Source organism: Scardinius erythrophthalmus, assembly GCF_964197995.2.
Source record: "Scardinius erythrophthalmus genome assembly, chromosome: 18".
Lineage (NCBI taxonomy): Eukaryota > Metazoa > Chordata > Actinopteri > Cypriniformes > Leuciscidae > Scardinius > Scardinius erythrophthalmus.
Window position 1 is genome coordinate 21,167,818 of NC_138238.1, and position 14,343 is coordinate 21,182,160.

Here is a 14,343-nt window from a genome sequence, read left to right on the forward strand (position 1 = left end):
AAATGGCAGATCATGGATATAAATGTTATGTCTGAGGCTGTGCTGTGGATTTGAGAACTTTTCATTCCCTTCCCACAAAACTGTCAACAGGCATGGTTGATGTTTACAACAGGATACCTCACCATTTTAATTCAAAGCTGTTAGTTTGCTCTTAACGGAGGCCGATCAGAACGAAACTCGATGGGCATGTTCGACTCGTGGCCCTAGAGGTCTGTAAGAATTTTGAAAAATCAGCCACTAGTTGACGCTAACAGGTTTTACGGCTATGTAATCACGTGATGCATATCATTTGATAGATCTCCTCATACTGAACAACTTTGCCTCAAGAACTACTGCTGTCAATCAATTTGTTCATTAAATACTTGCTATTATGTTAAAAACCTACTTTTGCGAACTAGTCCTAGGTTTTTCGCCCGATCGGAAATATACCAGTGCAGTACAATTCTCTGGAAGCTCTAGATTATTAATTATATAAAAAACTTTAACTTTACCCATTGGGTAGCCATAACAGGATCATTTAGAAAATGGGTATGGCAAAAAACACTCAAAAGCCTGTAAATCCTAAACAAAAACTCAGACAACTCACTAGACTGCCTTATGTGCTTAAAGACCCTAAATGCTTGAACCCCGCTAAATGCTGCTTGCAGCTTTAATTATTATTATTATTATTATTATTCTGCCGTAAAACGCATCGTGCAGCCCAAACCGTAAGGGCTAGAGCATTGAAACTTTGCCAGATGGTAGTACAAAAATCGAGGAGAGGTTCAGAGATTATGACCCCGATTGGCCCATAGGTGGCGCTATAGCAACCAAAAGCGCGAAACTGCTCATAACTCCTAGACCGTATGTCGCAGACTCAAGTGTCTTATATCATTGGAAAGCTGGACGCCTGACGAACAAAACGTATATCTCCGATTTCATTTCCGTCATGATAGATTTTCCGCCATTTTGAATTTTGTCGAAAATCTACTTTTGCGAACTAGTCCCTGGTTTTTTGCCCGATCGGAGCCAAACCAGTGCAGAAATGTTCTCTGGAGTCTGAAGATCAATAATTATCGAAAAAATGTTGAAATTTCGATTCATGGACGCTAGGGGGCGCAAAATAATCGTTGTGGGAGGAGCCTATTTTACTAAAATGGCTATAACTTAAAAAGTAAATAAGATAGCTTCACCAAACTCGGTACACATGTGTATGGGTTCATTCTGGGGTCACAGTAAAAAAATCGCGACGATTGAACACTAGGTGGCGCTATAACATGAAAAAAACATGAAAAGGGCTATAACCACCTGACCGTTAGTCCGATTGACGGGAAAATTGGTATGCAGTGTCTTGGTCCAAGGTGCCATGTATGTCTATGAGGACATTGGCGTATCTCAAAAAACATGGCCGCCATTGGCCAATGAAGTTGAGCACCTATTAGACAAGGTTAACGGAGGCCGATCGGAACGAAACTCGATGGGCATGTTCGACTCATGGCCCTAGAGGTCTGTAAGAATTTTGAAAGAAATCGGCCACTAGTTGGCGCTAACGAGTTTTTTGGCTCTGTAATCACGTGGTGTTACACTTATCGTCACAAAAAGCATATCATTTGATATATCTGCTCATGCTGAACAACTTTGCCTCAAGAACCATTTCTGTCAATCAAACCGTTCATTAAATATTCATGAATATGTTTAAAACCTACTTTTGCGAACTAGTCCTAGGTTTTTTGCCCGATCGGAACCAGACCAGTCTAGGACAATTCTCTGGACTCTCTAGATCAATAATTATCAAAAAAAAGTTGAACTTTTGCATTTGGATGGCTGTAATAGGATCATTTATAAAATGGGCATGGAAAAATACATTAAAAAGCCTATAAATCCTAAATAAAAACCCAGAACTTCACAAAAATTGGTGAACTTATGTGACATAACATCATTAACAAGCATGCAAAATTTCATGGAGATCGGACGATAGGTGGCGCTATAACTGTTAAAAATCTTTAAAACCATATATTTCCTATGGTAAACTGCCTGTATTGACTGTAAATGGTCTTTTCCATCTCTGAATATATAATTTTCATATCATAATGTTAAAAACTAGTGCAATACAATTCTCTGGACTCACTAGAACAATAATTGTCAGAAAAAGTTGAACTACTTCATTTGGGTAGCTATAATAGGTTCACTTCAAAATGTGGCCTTTACCAAGTGTCCCCGAAAGCCTATATCTCTTTAATGAATGTTCAAACCTTCTTAAAAACAAGTCAGAACATGTGAAATATCACTCTGAACATGCATGAAAATTTTCAGACAGATCTGACAAAATTTGCCTCTATAACAGTTAAAAAGGTGAAAATGATATGAATATAATGACATATTAAGCCAAGAAGTGGTATTTTACTGCCCCCTGCTGTTTAAAATAGTCATGTTGTCATATTGTTCTATAATTTATATTTAGACTTTATAAAATCACTATTTTAACATTTACAATTACATTTAGTCAAAAATCCATCTGTTAAATTATTAGTATTGACAGTTTGATCACATCATATATTTCAAATGTCTGTATCTACAATATAATGTGTGTGTGTAGTCTTAGGTTTCTGAATAAATTCTGAATGATCTGATTAATAGCTTACAAAGACTTTGTGAAATGTTTATAGACCATTCAAATATATTTTCATAATGACATATCCCAATAGCATTGAAAAAACAACATTTGTCTTGTGTGTGTGTGTGTGTGTGTTAACATGCATTATGGATTTAAAATGGAAAAACTGGTTTGCTTTAGTGCAGAAAAATGGTGAAAATCAAGAAGTTTAAAGTGAAAGTGAGCCAATATGTGGTCTTCTACTGCCCTCTGCTGGCCATTCTACTTATTAATGTCTACCCACATATGCTTTTGCATTCATTAGACACTAAAAATCACTTATATAACAATAAAACACTAAAAAATCACTTATATAACAATTACTATTGTAGCACAATCATATTTTGTCAGAGTTTATCACTTCATTTTTACTGATACTTCACATAATTGCTAGCAATGTGGTAAATCATGGTTAAATCACACTAAAAACATGGTAAATCAATAAATGATACTAGAATGTGGTGTATCAAGGTAAATCATACTACAATCCTGGTACATCATTCTAGAACATAGTATATCATGGTACATCATGCTAGAACATGGTAAATCATGGTAAACTATGCTAGAACAGGGTAAATCATGGTAAACTATGATAAATCATGATAAACTATGGTAATCCATGCTAGAATCACAGTAAACAATGGTAAATCATGCTAGAATGTAGTATATCATGGTAAATTATGCTAGAATATGGCAAATCATGCTAGAATCATAGTAAATAATACTAGAATGTGCTAAATTGTTGTGGGAGGAGCCTATTTTACTAAAATGGCTATAACTCAAGAAGTAAATGAGATATCTTCACCAAACTCAGTACACATGTGTATGGGTTCAATTTGAGGTCACAGTAAACAATTCTATGGAGATCGGACCATAGGTGGCGCTATAACTGTTAAAAAGCTTTAAAACCATATATATCCCATGGTAAACTGCCTGTATTGGCTGTAAATGGTCTTTTCCATCTATTATGTCCGTGGTTACATGCTTGCTAAATAAATCTTAACTTTTGATGCTTTTGTGCTTAAATGCTTAAAAGGCTTTAACTGCTTGAACCCCGATAAATGCTGCTTGCAGCTTTAATTATTAGGGGTTCAAGCACGAAGTGCTGAAACCCTATTGTAATTGTGCTGATTTTTATTATTATTATTATTATTATTATTCTGCCGTAAAACGCATCGTGCAGCCCAAACCGTAAGGGCTAGAGCTTTGAAACTTTGCCATATGGTAGTACAAAAATCGAGGAGAGGTTATCAAATTATGACCCCGATTGGCCCATAGGTGGCGCTATAGCAACCAAAAGCGCGAAACTGCTCATAACTCCTAGACCGTAAGTCATAGACTCAAGTGTCTTATATCATTGGAAAGCTGGACGCCTGACGAACAAAACGTATATCTCCGATTTTATTTCCGCCATGATAGATTTTCCGCCATTTTGAATTTTGTCGAAAATCTACTTTTGCGAACTAGTCCCTGGGTTTTCGCCCGATCGGAAACAAACCAGTGCAGAATTGTTCTATGGAGTCTGAAGATCAATAATTATCGAAAAAAAGTTGAAATTTCGATTCATGGTTGCTAGGGGGTGCAAAATTAACGTTGTGGGAGGAGCCTATTTTACTAAAATGGCTATAACTCCAGAAGTAAAAGAGGTATTTTAACCAAACTTGGTACACATGTGTAAGAGGTCAATCTGAGGTCACAGTAAAAAAATCGCGGCGATTGGCCACATGGTGGCGCTATAACATGAAAAAAACATAAAACAGGCTATAACCACCTGACCGTTAGTCCGATTGACTTGAAAATTGGTATGCAGTGTCTTGGTCCAAGGTGCCATGTATGTCTATGAGGACATTGGCGTATCTCAAAAAACATGGCCGCCATCGGCCAATGAAGTTTGAGCACCGATTAGACAAGGTTAACGGAGGCCGATCGGAACGAAACTCGATGGGCATGTTCGTCTTATGGCCCTAGAGGTCTGTAAGAATTTTGAAAGAAATCAGCCACTAGTTGGCGCTAACGAGTTTTATGGCTCTGTAATCACGTGGTGTTACACTCATCCACACAATATGCATATCATTTGATAGATCTGCTCATGCTGAACAACTTTGCCTCAAGAACCATTGCTGTCAATCAAACCGTTCATTAAATATTCACGAATATGTCTAAAACCTACTTTTGCGAACTAGTCCTAGGTTTTTCGCCCGATCGGAACCAGACCAGTCTAGGACAATTCTCTGGACTCTCTAGATCAATAATTATCAAAAAAAAGTTGAACTTTTGCATTTGGATGGCTGTAATAGGGTCATTTATAAAATGGGCGTGGCAAAATACATTAAAAAGCCTATAAATCATAAATAAAAACCCAGAACTTCACAAAAATTGGTGAACTTATGTGACATAACATCATTAACAAGCATGCAAAATTTCATGGAGATCGGACGATAGGTGGCGCTATAACTGTTAAAAATCTTTAAAACCATATATTTCCTATGGTAAACTGCCTGTATTGACTGTAAATGGTCTTTTCCATCTCTGAATATATAATTTTCATATCATAATGTTAAAAACTAGTGCAATACAATTCTCTGGACTCACTAGAACAATAATTGTCAGAAAAAGTTGAACTACTTCATTTGGATAGCTATAATAGGTTCACTTCAAAATGTGGCCTTTACCAAGTGTCCCCGAAAGCCTATATCTCTTTAATGAATGTTCAAACCTTCTTAAAAACAAGTCAGAACATGTGAAATATCACTCTGAACATGCATGAAAATTTTCAGACAGATCTGACAAAATTTGCCTCTATAACAGTTAAAAAGGTGAAAATGATATGAATATAATGACATATTAAGCCAAGAAGTGGTATTTTACTGCCCCCTGCTGTTTAAAATAGTCATGTTGTCATATTGTTCTATAATTTATATTTAGACTTTAAAAAATCACTATTTTAACATTTACAATTACATTTAGTCAAAAATCCATCTGTTAAATTATTAGTATTGACAGTTTGATCACATCATATATTTCAAATGTCTGTATCTACAATATAATGTGTGTGTGTAGTCTTAGGTTTCTGAATAAATTCTGAATGATCTGATTAATAGCTTACAAAGACTTTGTGAAATGTTTATAGACCATTCAAATATATTTTCATAATGACATATCCCAATAGCATTGAAAAAACAACATTTGTCTTGTGTGTGTGTGTGTGTGTGTGTGTGTGTGTGTGTGTTAACATGCATTATGGATTTAAAATGGAAAAACTGGTTTGCTTTAGTGCAGAAAAATGGTGAAAATCAAGAAGTTTAAAGTGAAAGTGAGCCAATGTGTGGTCTTCTACTGCCCTCTGCTGGCCATTCTACTTATTAATGTCTACCCACATATGCTTTTGCATTCATTAGACACTAAAAATCACTTATATAACAATAAAACACTAAAAAATCACTTATATAACAATTACTATTGTAGCACAATCATATTTTGTCAGAGTTTATCACTTCATTTTTACTGATACTTCACATAATTGCTAGCAATGTGGTAAATCATGGTTAAATCACACTAAAAACATGGTAAATCAATAAATGATACTAGAATGTGGTGTATCAAGGTAAATCATACTACAATCCTGGTACATCATTCTAGAACATAGTATATCATGGTACATCATGCTAGAACATGGTAAATCATGGTAAACTATGCTAGAACAGGGTAAATCATGGTAAGCCATGATAAATCATAATAAACTATGGTAAATCATGTTAGAATGTGGTATATCATGGTAAATCATGCTAGAACATGGTAAATCATGGTAAACTATGCTAGAACAGGGTAAATCATGGTAAACTATGATAAATCATGATAAACTATGGTAATCCATGCTAGAATCACAGTAAACAATGGTAAATCATACTAGAATGTAGTATATCATGGTAAATTATGCTAGAATATGGCAAATCATGCTAGAATCATAGTAAATAATACTAGAATGTGCTAAATTGTTGTGGGAGGAGCCTATTTTACTAAAATGGCTATAACTCAAGAAGTAAATGAGATATCTTCACCAAACTCAGTACACATGTGTATGGGTTCAATTTGAGGTCACAGTAAACAATTCTATGGAGATCGGACCATAGGTGGCGCTATAACTGTTAAAAAGCTTTAAAACCATATATATCCCATGGTAAACTGCCTGTATTGGCTGTAAATGGTCTTTTCCATCTATTATGTCCGTGGTTACATGCTTGCTAAATAAATCTTAACTTTTGATGCTTTTGTGCTTAAATGCTTAAAAGGCTTTAACTGCTTGAACCCCGATAAATGCTGCTTGCAGCTTTAATTAGGGGTTCAAGCACGAAGTGCTGAAACCCTATTGTAATTGTACTGATTTTTATTAGGGGTTCAAGCATGAAATGCTGAAACCCTATTGTAATTGTGCTGATTTTTATTATTATTATTATTATTATTCCGCCCTAAAACGCATCGTGCAGCCCAAACCGTAAGAGCTGGAACCTTGAAACTTGGCCAAATGGTAGTCCTCAATTTGGGGAGAACCTATCAAAATATGACCCCGATTGGCCCATAGGTGGCGCTATAATGACCAAATTTACTACATTGCTCATAACTCCTAGACAGTTTGTCCTAGAGTCTCGATTTTAGCATCACTGTGATCCCTGGATCCAGACGGACAAAATGGCTATCTCCAAATTGCTCTACGAGCAAAAAAAAAATTCTATGGGCAATTTAGTGAAAAACCTACTTTTGCGAACTAGTCCTAGGTTTTTGGCCCAATCGGAACCAGACCAGTCTAGCACAGTTCTCTGGAGTCTCTAGATCAATAATTATCGGAAAAAAGTTGAACTTTTGCATTGGCCTGGCTGTAACAGGGTCATTTAGGAAAGGGGTGGGACAAAAAAACACTCAAAAGCCTATACAACCTAAGGGAAAACCCCAAACTTCACAAAAATCGATGAGCAGATGTGTCAGAACATGGTGAAGAAGCATGCCAAGTTTCGTGAAGATCGGACAATAGGTGGCGCTATAACTGTCCAAAACGTCTCTTCTTATTAGGGGTTCAAGCATGAAATGCTGAAACCCTATTGTAATTGTGCTGATTTTTATTAGGGGTTCAAGCACGAAGTGCTGAAACCCTATTGTAATTGTACTGATTTTTATTATTATTATTATTATTATTCTCCCCTAAAACGCATCGTGCAGCCCAAACCGTAAGAGCTGGAACCTTGAAACTTGGCCAAATGGTAGTCCTCAATTTGGGGAGAACCTATCAAAGTATGACCCAGATTGGCCCATAGGTGGCGCTATAGCAACCAAAAGCGCGGAACTGCTCATAACTCCTAGACCGTATGTCGTAGACTCAAGTGTCCTATATCATTGGAAAGCTGGACGCCTGAAGGTCAAAACGTATATCTCCGATTTTATTTCAGGTATGCAAATTTTTCCGCCATTTTGAATTTTGTCAAAAACCTACTTTTGCGAACTAGTCCCTGGTTTTTCACCCGATCGGAACCAAAGCAGTGCAGAAATGTTCTTTGGAGTCTGAAGATCAATAATTATCGAAAAAAAGTCGAAATTTCGATTCCTGGTCGCTAGGGGGTGATAAATTAATGTTGTGGGAGGAGCCTATTTTACTAAAATGGCTATAACTCGAAAAGGAAATGAGATATCTTCACCAAACTTGGTACACATGTGTAAGAGTTCAATCTGGGGTCATAGTAAAAAAATGTCGACGATTGATCACTAGGTGGCGCTATAACATGAAAAAAAACATGAAAAGGGCTATGACCACGTGACCGTTTGTCCGATTGACTTGAAAATTGGTATGCAGTGTCTTGGTCCAAGGTGCCATGTATGTCTATGAGGACTTTGGCGTATCTCGAAAAACATGGCCGCCATCGACCAATGAAATTTGAGCACCTATTAGACAAGGTTAACGGAGGCCGATCGGAACGAAACTCGATGGGCATGTTCAACTCATGGCCCTAGAGGTCTGTAAGAATTTTGAAAGAAATCGGCCACTAGTTGGCGCTAACGAGTTTTATGGCTCTGTAATCACGTGGTGTTACACTTATTGTCACAAAATGCATATCATTTGATAGATCTGCTCATGCTGAACAACTTTGCCTCAAGAACCATTGCTGTCAATCAAACCGTTCATTAAATATTCGCAATTATGTTAAAAACCTACTTTTGCGAACTAGTCCTAGGTTTTTTGCCCGATCGGAACAAGACCAGTCTAGGGTAATTCTCTGGACTCTCTAGATCAATAATTATCAAAAAAAGTTCAACTTTAGCATTTTTCGCATGGGTATATTGGGTCATAATGAAAATGGGCGTGGCAAAATGCATTTAAAAGCCTATAAATCCTAAACGAAAACTCAGAACTTCACAAAAATTGGTGAGCATATGTACCATAACAGTCTAAACAAGCATGTAAAATTTCATGAAGATCGTACGATAGGTGGCGCTATAACTGTTAAAAAGCTTTGAAAACCATATATTTCCTATGGTAAATTGCCTGTTTTGGCTGTAAATGGTCTTTTCCATCTATTATTTCAGTGGTTAAAAGCTTTACAAATAAAACTTAATGTCTTAAATGCTTATGTGCTTAAAGGCCTTAAATGCTTGAACCCCGATAAATGCTGCTTGTTATTATTATTATTATTATTATTCTGCCGTAAAACGCATCGTGCAGCCCAAACCGTAAGAGCTGGAACTTTGAAACTTTGACAGATGGTAGTACAAAAATCGAGGAAAGGTTCAGAGATTATGACCCCGATTGGCCCATAGGTGGCGCTATAACAACCAAAAGCGCGAAACTGCTCATAACTCCTAGACCGTATGTCGTAGACTCAAGTGTCTTATATCATTGGAAAGCTGGACGCCTGACGAACAAAACGTATATCTCCGATTTCATTTCCGCCATGATAGATTTTCCGCCATTTTGAATTTTGTCAAAAATCTACTTTTGCGAACTAGTCCCTGGTTTTTTGCCCGATTGGAACCAAACTAGTGCAGAAATGTTCTCTGGAGACTGAATATCAATAATTATCGAAAAAAAGTGGAAATTTCGATTCACGGTCGCTAAGGGGCGCCAAAACGTACGTTGTGGGAGGGGCCTATTTTACTAAAATGGCTATAACTCCCGATGTAAATGAGGTATCTTCACCAAACTTGGTACACATGTGTATGAGCTTACTCTGGGGTCACAGTAAAAAAATCGCGACGATTGGCCTCATGGTGGCGCTATAAAATGAATAAAACATAAAACAGGCTATAACCACCTGACCGTTAGTCCGATTGACTTGAAAATTGGTATGCAGTGTCTTGGTCCAAGGTGCCATGTATGTGTATGAGGACATTGGCGTATCTCAAAAAACATGGCCGCCATCGGCCAACGAAGTTTGAGCACCTATTAGACAAGGTTAACGGAGGCCGATCGGAACGAAACTCAATGGGCATGTTCGGCTCATGGCCCTAAAGGTCTGTAAGAATTTTGAAAGAAATCGGCCACTAGTTGGCGCTAACGAGTTTTACGGCTCTGTAATCACATGGTGTTACAAATATCCACACAATATGCATATCATTTGATAGATCTCCTCATCCTGAACAACTTTGCCTCAAGAACCATTGCTGTCAATCAAACTGTTCATTAATTATTCATTAATATGTTAAAAACCTACTTTTGCGAACTAGTCCTAGGTTTTTTGCCCGATCGGAACCAGACCAGTCTAGGACAATTCTCTGGACTCTCTAGATCAATAATTATCAAAAAAAAGTTGAACTTTTGCATTTGGATGGCTGTAATAGGGTAATTTATAAAATGGGCGTGTCAAAATACATTAAAAAGCCTATAAATCCTAAATAAAAACTCAGAACTTCACAAAAATTGGTCAGCATATGTGACATAACATCATTAACAAGCATGAAAAATTCTATGGAGATCGGACAATAGGTGGCGCTATAACTGTTAAAAAGCTTTAAAATCATATATTTCCTATGGTAAACTGCCTGTATTGGCTGTAAATGGTCTTTTCTATCTCTGATCATATAATTTTCATATCATAATGTTCAAAACTAGTGCAATACAATTCTCTGGACTCACTAGATCAATAATTGTCGAAAAAAGTTGAACTACTTCATTTGGATAGTTATAATAGGTTCACTTCAAAATCTGGCCTTTACCAAGTGTCCCCGAAAGCCTATATCTCTTTAATCAATGCTCAGACCTTCTTAAAAACAAGTCAGAACGTGTGAAATATCACCCTGAACAAGCATGAAAATTTTCAGACAGATCGGACAAAATTTGCCTCTATAACAGTTAAAAAGGTGAAAATGATATGAATTAATGGCATGTTAAGCCAATAAGTGGTATTTTACTGCCCCCTGCTGTTTAAAATAGTCATTTTCTCATATTGGTATTGGTATCAGCCATGGTAAATCATGATAAATGATGGTGTGTGTGTGTGTGTGTGTGTGTGTGTGTGTGTGTGTGTGTGTGTGTGTGTGTGTGTGGTACAAATATAACAAAGGTTTTATTTTCCAACATGAAAACAAACATAACAGAGTGCTAGTGCACAAACAATAACCGACAATGATAATGGATGAGAGGGGAACTTAAATACACAGATCAAGACAAGGACAACAGGTGACGGTTATGATGATGAGGAGCAGGTGATGATGAGGAGGGTGATGAGGAGCAGGTGCAGGTGATGACGACAGATGGTGAATGTGATGAAGACAGAAGGTGAATGTGATGAAGGTGAATGTGACACCAATATCACTGAAACATTTGTGTGTGTGTGTGTGTGTGTGTGTGTGTGTGTAGCATTATTGTGTGTAGCATATGTAGCAAGTATGCATTATTGAGTTAACATGGAAAAACTGGTTTGCTTTAGTGCAGAAAAATGGTCAAAATCATGAGGTTTAAAGTGAAAGTGAGCCAATAAGTGGTCTTCTACTGCCCTCTGCTGGCCATTGTACTTATTAATTAAATTTTTCCACATGTGCTTGCATTTATACTTGAATACACACTAAATATCACTTATATAGCAATAACTATTATAACACAATCATATTTTGTCAGTGTTAATCACTTTATTTGCACTGACACTTCAAATAATTGCTAGTAATGTGGTAAATCATGGTAAATCATGGTTAACTATGCTGTGTGTGTGTGTGTGTGTGTGTGTGTGTGTGTGTGTGTGTGTGTGTGTGTGTGTGTGTGTGTGTGTAAGCATGCATTGAGTTAACATGGATAAACTGGTTTGCTTTAGTGCAGAAAACTGGTTTAAAGTGAAAGTGAGCCAATAAGTGGTCTTCTACTGCCCTCTGCTGGCCATTCTACTTATTAATGAAATATTTCAACATGTGCTTGCATTCATACTTGAATACACACTAAAAAAATCACTTATATAGCAATAACTATTATAACACAATCATATTTTGTCAGTGTTAATCACTTTATTTGCACTGACACTTCAAATAATTGCTAGTAATGTGATAAATCAGGCTAGAAACATGGTAAATCAAAGTAAATAATACTAGATTGTCGTTTATCTCCTGGTAAATAATACTAGAACGTGGTATATCATGGTAAATCATGGTTAACTATGCTGTGTGTGTATGTGTGTGTGTGTGTGTGTGTGTGTGTGTGTGTGTGTGTGTGTGTGTGTGTGTGTGTGTGTGTGTAAGCATGCATTGAGTTAACATGGAAAAACTGGTTTGCTTTAGTGCAGAAAACTGGTTTAAAGTGAAAGTGAGCCAATAAGTGGTCTTCTAGTGCCCTCTGCTGGCCATTCTACTTAATAATGAAATATTTTACATGTGCTTTTGCATTCATACTTGGACACACACTAAAAATCACGTATATAACTAACTATTATAACACAATAATATTTTGTCAGTGTTCATCACCTCATTTGCACTGACACTTCACATAATTGCTAGTAATGTGGTTAATCATGCTAGAAACATTGTAAATCATAGTAAATAATACTGAAATGAGGTGTATCAAGGTAAATCATGCTAGAATCCTAATAAATCATTCTGGAACATGGTATATGATAGTAAATCATGCTAGAATCATATTAAATAATTCTAGAATGTGGCAAATCGTTGTGGGAGGAGCCTATTTTACTCAAATGGCTATAACTCAAGAAGTAAATGAGATATCTTCACCAAACTCAGTACACATGTGTATGGGTTCAATTTGAGGTCACAGTAAACAATTTTATGGAGATCGGACCATAGGTGGCGCTATAACTGTTAAAAAGCTTTAAAACCATATATATCCCATGGCAAATTGCCTGTATTGGCTGTAAATGGTCTTTTCCATCTATTATGTCAGTGGTTACATGCTTGCTAAATAAATCTTAATAACTTTTGATGCTTTTGTGCTTAAATGCCTTAAAGGCCTTAACTGCTTGAACCCCGATAAATGCTGCTTGCAGCTTTAATTATTATTATTATTCCGCCGTAAAACGCATCGTGCAGCCCAAACCGTAAGGGCTAGAGCTTTGAAACTTTGCCAGATGGTAGTACAAAAATCGAGGAGAGGTTATCAAATTATGACCTCGATTGGCCCATAGGTGGCGCTATAACAACCAAAAGCGCGAAAGTGGTCATAACTCCTGGACCGTATGTCGTAGACACAAGTGTCTTATATCATTGGAAAGCTGGTCGTCTGACGAACAAAACGTATATCTCCGATTTCATTTCCGTCATGATAGATTTTCCGCCATTTTGAATTTTGTCGAAAACCTACTTTTGCGAACTAGTCCCTGGTTTTTTGCTCGATCGGAACCAAACCAGTGCAGAATTGTTCTCTGGAGACTGAAGATCAATAATTATCGAAAAAAAGTTGAAATTTCGATTCAGGGTCGCTAGGGGGCGCAAAATTAACGTTGTGGGCAGAGCCTATTTTACTAAAATGGCTATAACTCCAGAAGTAAATGAGGTATTTTCACCAAACTTGGTACACATATGTAAGAGGTCAATCTGAGGACACGGTAAAAAAATCGCGGCGATTGGCCACATGGTGGCGCTATAACATGAAAAAAACATAAAACAGGCTATAACCACCTGACCGTTAGTCCGATTGACTTGAAAATTGGTATGCAGTGTCTTGGTCCAAGGTGCCATGTATGTCTATGAGGACATTGGTGTATCTCAAAAAACATGGCCGCCATTGGCCAATGAAGTTGAGCACCTATTAGACAAGGTTAACGGAGGCCGATCGGAACGAAACTCGGTGGGCATGTTCGACTCATGGCCCTAGAGGTCTGTAAGAATTTTGAAAGAAATCGGCCACTAGTTGGCGCTAACGAGTTTTATGGCTCTGTAATCACGTGGTGTTAGATATATTGTCACAAAATGCATATCATTTGATAGATCTGCTCATGCTGAACAACTTTGCCTCTAGAACCATTGCTGTCAATCAAACCGTTCATTAAATATTCATGAATATGTTAAAAACCTACTTTTGCGAACTAGTCCCTGGTTTTTTGCCCGATCGGAACCAGACCAGTCTAGGACAATTCTATGGACTCTCTAGATCAATAATTATCAAAAAAAAGTTGAACTTTTGTATTTGTATGGCTGTAATAGGGTCATTTATAAAATGGGTGTGGCAAAATACACTCAAAAGCCTATAAATCCTAAATGAAAACTCAGAACTTCACAAAAATTGGTGAGCATAT